This window comes from Equus asinus, chromosome 2 (genome assembly GCF_041296235.1).
Source record: "Equus asinus isolate D_3611 breed Donkey chromosome 2, EquAss-T2T_v2, whole genome shotgun sequence".
Classification (NCBI taxonomy): domain Eukaryota; kingdom Metazoa; phylum Chordata; class Mammalia; order Perissodactyla; family Equidae; genus Equus; species Equus asinus.
The window spans coordinates 79824054-79831347 of NC_091791.1; the positions used below are offsets into that span (position 1 = coordinate 79824054).

General features: G+C 38.7%; 1 pseudogene; it reads right to left on the reverse strand.

Moving 5' to 3' along the window:
* Positions 1–5575: 5575 nt before the first annotated feature.
* On the reverse strand, positions 5576–6593 carry LOC106843894 (small ribosomal subunit protein uS2-like; annotated as a pseudogene).
* Positions 6594–7294: the final 701 nt, after the last annotated feature.

The following is a 7294-nucleotide window of genomic DNA, read 5'->3' on the forward strand; positions in this document are numbered from 1 at the left end:
AAACTCCATCAGCACACAGAAAAGAAAATCTAATAAAAGCTGTAGCATAGTTTTCTATATGGTTAAGAAATACATTAATACTATAATACATGCGCACTTGAACTGGAAAAATATCTGAAGTTCGCTTATGGCAATGGCTGTTGAAAGGACTGCAGTTTGTGAATTATTATGAGGTGGAGGAAAGAAGGGTATGTGACATCAGCAGGAAAGTTGGAACATCCGACGGGGATGGGTGTGGCTCATGGCACACGTGGTAACTGTTCACAGTGTGTTCGTGTGTGCATTTTGTGCATTCCTACATTGCTAAGTTTAGCTGGGTGCAGTTTTCTGCCTTTACTTAGTGTTTCTCACAGACAAAATCACAGATATGCAAATGTGAAATGTGCATGATACTCCAATTCTTCTATAATACATCAGTTGTATTGGAACCAGGTCACGTTTTCAAAACAAGTATCATAGCCGAACTGACTGTATGCATTGCCATGCGTTCACTCCAACTTTCTCCAGTCCATCCCTAGGGAAACATTGATATATGAGAGAAATACAGGTAAGTCAGCAAAATAGTGGTTAGACTTTTAGTTGGATGAATAAAGGAATCACAGTAATGGTCTAGGCAAAAATTGTCTTCTTTTGAAATTCTGGGTCAGGGATTAAATTTTTTCTCTTCTCCCATGTAGCTCCTTTAGTAAGATTTAACTATTTGGGAAAGTCCCCTACATTTTCAAGGTCATGCAGGGTTCAGAGCCCCGGGAAAAGGAGTTAGTCCAGTGCCTTCTGTTTTAAGTGCTAAGTTAAAAGGGTAAAAGTATTCTAAATGTTTATACATAGTTGAGTCTAGCTCATATGAATAGAAGGCCAGATAAGGCCAGATAAGCTCTAGTACTTAGACCATAATAGAAATTATTTACCTGGAACATCTTTGAGCAAATACTCTTTAAGGGCATGAGAGTCTAGAAAGAGTAAGATAAGAAATAAAAATATTAAGATCTTGACTAATATTGACATGGTTAACATTGTTCATCAGAGGAAATGTTATCTGTGTCTCCTAGTGGTAAGAAAATGTTCCTATCAGTTATATGAGAATGACAAAACTACTAAAAAAGAAATAGGATTTCTTCTTTAATATTAATATTTAACCATTAATAAATGGAAAAATTACTTATTCTTAGTTATTTGGTCAATTTCCTATATATTTGTCCATAAATGTTATGTGATTCCAGTTAAAATACAAAAGATAACATTTGGAAGAGATAGTGTTGACAAAATGATAGTTAAGTTTGTTTGGGAAATTATGTATGAGAAAATGAACAGGATATACCTGGGGAAAAAGAGAGAGAGAGAAGTCTAATTCTTTATATGGAAGACTAGGAAATTTTTTTTAAGCTTGATAACACATGTTTCTGGATACGACATGATTAAACATATACTCACAAATATAAGTATAAATTGGTGAAACATATTTGGAGGAAAAGTGTCAATATCAATAAAAGAGTAATGTCATGTGCTTTTTATTCAGAAATTTCACTGTTAGAAATGTATCCTATAGACCTACTTGCAGAAGTATATAAGGGTGTTTATTGAGCATTATAAGATATGTAAATAATTTTAAACATTCTGCTTTAAAAGTTAATAAAAGGCTAATACTTAAAAGTTGGATTATAGGGGCCGGCCCAGTGGCAGAGCGGTTAAGTTCTCACATTCTGCTTCGGCGGCCCGGGGTTCGCCAGTTCGGATCCTGGGTGCAGACATGGCATCACTTGGCAAAAACCATGCTGTGGTAGGCGTCCTACATATAAAATAGAGGAAGATGGGCACAAATGTTGGCTCAGGGCCAGTCTTCCTCTGCAAAAAGAGGAGGATCGGCAGCAGTTAGCTCGGGGCTAAACTGCCTCAAAAAAAAAAAAAAAAAAAACTTGAATTGCTGAAGGTTATAACTTATTGGTTATTTTGCATTTCAAGGTCTTCTGGGAACTGTAGGGTTCTTTTGATCTTAGTTTTGTTATTTGCTCAGGTTTTTTTTTTTAGTTTAGTTCATTGAAATGGGGTCAGAATGGCTGTTCAGTCAAACAATACACTGCGTCCACCACACTTACTCCATTCAAATGACAGTAAACTCATATTTAAATACCATATCTTGCTTTCAGAGAATTGGTATTCTCTATTTTGTGGGACTCTAGTATTCATGGAGTATTCATGTCTTTAATGTCTACCCTCATACACTTAATTTGTACCATCTGAAGAAAAAGGAATCAGAGAAAAGCATACTTAGCCTAATTAAACTCAACTATTATATAGAAGCAATATCTAATTATTTAGGTTAATTTTCATTTAGAATATAAAGCATTGGCTTGAAGCTTCTATGCAAAGAAAAATAAACCTCCAGCCAATACTTTGAGTTATCAGATGATTAAGAATTGTATTCTTAACTGCTGTTTTTGTATGCTCAGGGAACCAATCAGAAGCCTGGAGCCCACTGAATTTGATCAACTGTCATTTTGTCAGATGCAATGCTAGTGTAGCATGGAGCGAACCAAAGACATACGTTTTTCCCAGTTATTTCATTCAGCTAACATTATGTTGGAAGCACTTGGCCACCACAGTGCATGAAAGGAAGATGGTATGGTCTCTGGTCTATATTTGAAAATAGCATGCCAAAAAAAGGGACACAGAAATAATCACATGCAAGAGATATGTTATGACCATGTACATGGCCAACTCAGTAAATGTCCATTAGGTTATGCTTTCAGGAGCCAGGTAGATGAACGCTATAATGACAGGGAGGAACATGGCTAGTGCCACAAGAAACAGACCGATGAGGTAGAGTGGGTCTCCAAATATGAGCGAGATGACCTTTCACTTGAGAGGGAAGGGAGCAAATCAGCGGAGGGAATTCCAGTTAGTCCTCAAACAAAGAGTAGGATTGGATCGAGGCATAGGAAGACTGACACATGATCCAAGTAGGGATCTCAAAGATTGGTTTAATAGAATAAGTGGAAGATAAAACTGAAAAAAAAAACAAATAGTTTGAGCTCAGAATATTAAAGAATATGCATGCCAAGCTTATAAGTATAGAATTTATTTGGAATTTTGCAAAGTGCAGCAGAGATGTGTACATACATTAGTGGTACTGAAAGGAAATTAATCAAGTAACAGTGTATCAGGTGGAATCCAGAAAATAAATGACTAAAGAGACATTTATATGAGTATATTTAACACACATACACACATCAACTAGAAGTTATGGATTATTAGAGAATCATTTCCTTAAAGAAATGCTTTTGTTTCTTTATAATCTGTTTTTTGATTTATGACAATTCTTTAGCTAAAGGGATATTTATAAAGTTATTTTTTCTACATAGCTCTGATGTTATTTTTTCACATATAAACATAAGTTCTGTGTCACAGCTCCCAGTCCAAAGACCTCAGGACTATCTTCCCTAGACTCATATCTGTAATGAAACCTCTCCATTTTTCATATACTGTATCTTGGGACAAGGGCTGCAGAATGTGTTCAGGAATATAGGTTAAATTACTTTTCTTTTTCTCATTCTCAATTCTACTTCTTTAAAACAGACCCAGGAAACCGGCTTTTAGTAGTTTTCCATCACTTACATCTTTTTTATCTTATGAGAACATCTTCTAAGTATCCCAGTAATTGTATTCAATGTGCCTTTTAAAGATTTTATGAACTTTTCTCCCCAACGACAATGTTAGTATTGAATCAACAAAAATATTTAGTCAAATTAGTTAATTTGCCACCCTCTAATTTAAAAAAGTGAGTAATTTTATTTAAACATTTCTCTGGGGATACATAAAAATAATCTTCAATAAATGCTGTATAGAAATTCAGAATCTGAAATATCTTGGTGGCAGTATTGCTGAGAAATCTGGAATCTCAGAACTTTTCATACATGTGTACCTGTAAGAGCTACAACACTGAAACAACTCTGATGTTTTTTAGCTAGAAAGACGAATTAATTGAAGGGATATTTGGAGCTCACAGAATCAATAGGGGTCTGGAGTACTGGATTCAGAAGCTAAGGAAATACCAAGGTAATTTTGGAAGGTCAAAAAGCAGCAAGAATTACTGACTTAAACAAGGACTGACTGATCAAGATGCTGCTAATATTGCTGCACAATATACTGTCAGAGTCGGGCACGACCCAAACCACTCTGGATGAAACCTCTCGGTGCTTCCACCGTTGCCCCCCTTGATTCAGGCCCACCATCCTGAGAAGGAGCATCTTAGTGTGCCTGAGTCTGATACTCTGTTCTGGCTACCAGGCAGTGGGAAGAGACAGGAGCTCTCTCCTTCAGCTTGCGTGCTGGCAGAAGAGAAATTCATACACAAATACTTCTTCAATTGGAATATAATAATAGAAAGATCAGATTAATAGAAATATAAAGAGAAGTAAATGCTAAAGAGTTTTTAAAAATGCTAAATGGTCATTTTAGCATAGTAGAATCTTAAAAGTTTTAATTCTTTTATTTTTCTTTAAAAACTATTCATTTTATTTTATTATAAATGTATGATCAGTAAAGAATATTTGAAAATAGAGACAATGAAAATAACAAAATGGATCACATTTAATCCCATTTAAAAATAAAACTGCTGAGCCAACCCTGATGGCCTAGGGGTTAAAGTTCAATGCACTCCACTTCAGCAGGCTGGGTTTGGTTCATAGACGTGGAAGCACACCACTTGTCTGTCAGTAGCCATGCTGTGGCAATGGCTCGCATAGAAGAACCAGAAGTACTCACAACTATACTCAACTATCTACCGGGGCTTTGGTGGAGGGAAAGGGAAAAAAAGGAGGAAGATTGACAACAGATGTTAGCTGAGGGCAACACTTCCCTTGCAATAAAACAAACAAAGAAAAAACCTACTAACTTGGAATATTAGATTCTTAGGGCCGGCGTTAACAAAGTACCACAAACTGGATGGCATAAAACAATCAGATTTATTTTTTCACAGTTCTACAGTGTAAAAGTACACAACTAAGGTGTCCACAAGGCCAGAACACCTTGGAGACTATAGGTAGAATGTGTCTTCGCCTCTTCTCAGCTTCTGGTGGTGGTCGTTATTGCTTGGCAGTCCTTGGTTTGCAACTGCATCACTCCCATCTCTGCTTCTGTCATCACATGGCCTTCTCCCCCATGTGCCTCTACAAGTGGCACTTTCCTCTTCTTATAGGGACAACAATCACATTGGATTAGGGCCCAGCCTAGTGACCTTATCTAAAATTAATTACATCTATAAAGACCCTGTTTCCAAATAAGGTCACATCTCAAGGAACCAAGGGTTAGGATTTCAACATATCTTTTGGAGGAAGCAATTCAACCTTTGACAAGTGATGTATATTTTCATTTTTATCTGCATACATCAACTTTGCATGGTTGTTCTGTGAGGACATGACTAAAGATATCTTATTTAGCCACAGCGCTGAAATTCCAATGCATTCTAAAACATGAAGGAAGCTTGACTACACTATGCTTTGTGAAACAAGCCAGAAACAAAAGGACAAAGATTATATGATTCCACTTATGTCAAGTATCTAGAACTGGCAAATTTTTTTTTTAGAAACTTGTTTATTTTCCGTCAACCTTATTTCCATTTTCCGAGTTTGTGGAAGAACAGCTTAAGACCACTCAGTGGTTGTTCCTACCCACTCAGTGGCCTGAGCAGTGGGAGCTGCAGACCAGTCTTCAGTGGCAGGCTGAGCGCTCCAGTCTTCAGTAGGGAACTGCTGAATAGGCACAGAGGGCACCTGCACGCCTTCAGACCAGTCTGCAACCTCAGTTTGAGTAGCAGTGAACTCAGGAGCAGGAGCAGTCCATTCACCCTGAAATTCCTCCTTGGTCACAGCCTTTTCAGCAGCAGCCTGCTCTTCCTTTTCAATCTCTTCAGGATCTCTGTAGAAATAGAGATCAGGCATGACCTCCCATGGGTGTTCACGGGAGATGGTAGCCCACATGCGCAGAACTTCCTGGGCAAGCATCCACCACATCAGACCCACAGAGTGAGCTCCCTTATTGTTGCATGGGATGGCGATGTCCACATAGCTCAGGGGAGAGTCTGTGTTACACAGAGCAATGGTAGGCAGGTTAACATAAGACGCCTCTGTGAGAGGCTGGTGGTCAGCCCTGGGATCAGTTACCACCAGAAGTCTCGGTTCCCGGAGGCTGCCTGGATCTGGTATGTGAAGGTTCCAGGAGTGAAGCGGCCAGCAGTAGGAGTGGCTCCAGTGGCAGCAGCAAACTTCAGCACAGCTCGCTGTCCAGTATTCCTGGAGGATATGACACTGACGTCAGCTGGGTTTTCAATGGCAACAATGGCACGAGCGCCAGCAACAGCTTCTCCCAGGTTCTCTTCAAATTTATGATGTAGATGCCACCACTTTTCCTTTTGTAGATGTACTGTTCCATCTGGAAGTCAAGGTTAGTGCCACCTAAGTGGGTTCCTGCTGCAAGGAATTTGAGGACATCCTCCTCCTTCATTTGCAGGACGTCAAGGGCTCCGGACATTGTGAAAGCTTCCCTTTTAAGTTACGACGGGAACCCAGAACAATGCCGTATGGACCCCTCGCCGGGCAGCGCGGAAAAAGCTACTGGCAAATTTTTAGAGAAAAATAGTATTTACAAGAAGCCTGAGGGGAGAGGGACATGGGGAGATAATGTTTAATGGGTGCAGCTTTCCCTTTGGGATAGTGATAAAGTTCTGGAAATGGATAGTGAATGGTTGGACAACATTGTGAATATACCGAATGCACTGAATCGTACACTTAAAATTACAAATTTTGTGCTATGTATATTTTACCACAATAAAAACTTACCACTTTAGAAATGGACAAAACACTTGAACAGATACTTCATCAATTACTTATCTATGGCCACAATCAAGGTTTTAGCCAGGGATGTGGTTTCATCTGAGGCTTGACTAAGCAAATGTCTACTTCCCAACACAAGTGGCTGTTGGCAGAATTCGTTCCTTGAGGTATACAACTAAGAGCCACATTTTCTTTCTGGGTCTTGACTACAGGCCACCTGCAGTCCCTCTCCACATGAAGAATTACCAGTGAAACCACAAAGACGTAGCACTACACACTCACTGGAATAAATCAAATTAAAAGACGTGAAGATGTCAAGTATATATGAGGAGGTAGAATTATTGGATCTCTCATATAGTCCTGGTGGAAATGTAAAACTGTTGACCAGTTTCTCAGAAAGTTGAATTACACCCACTATATGACCTATCCATTCCACTGCTACTTATTCACCCAAGAAAATGAAAACA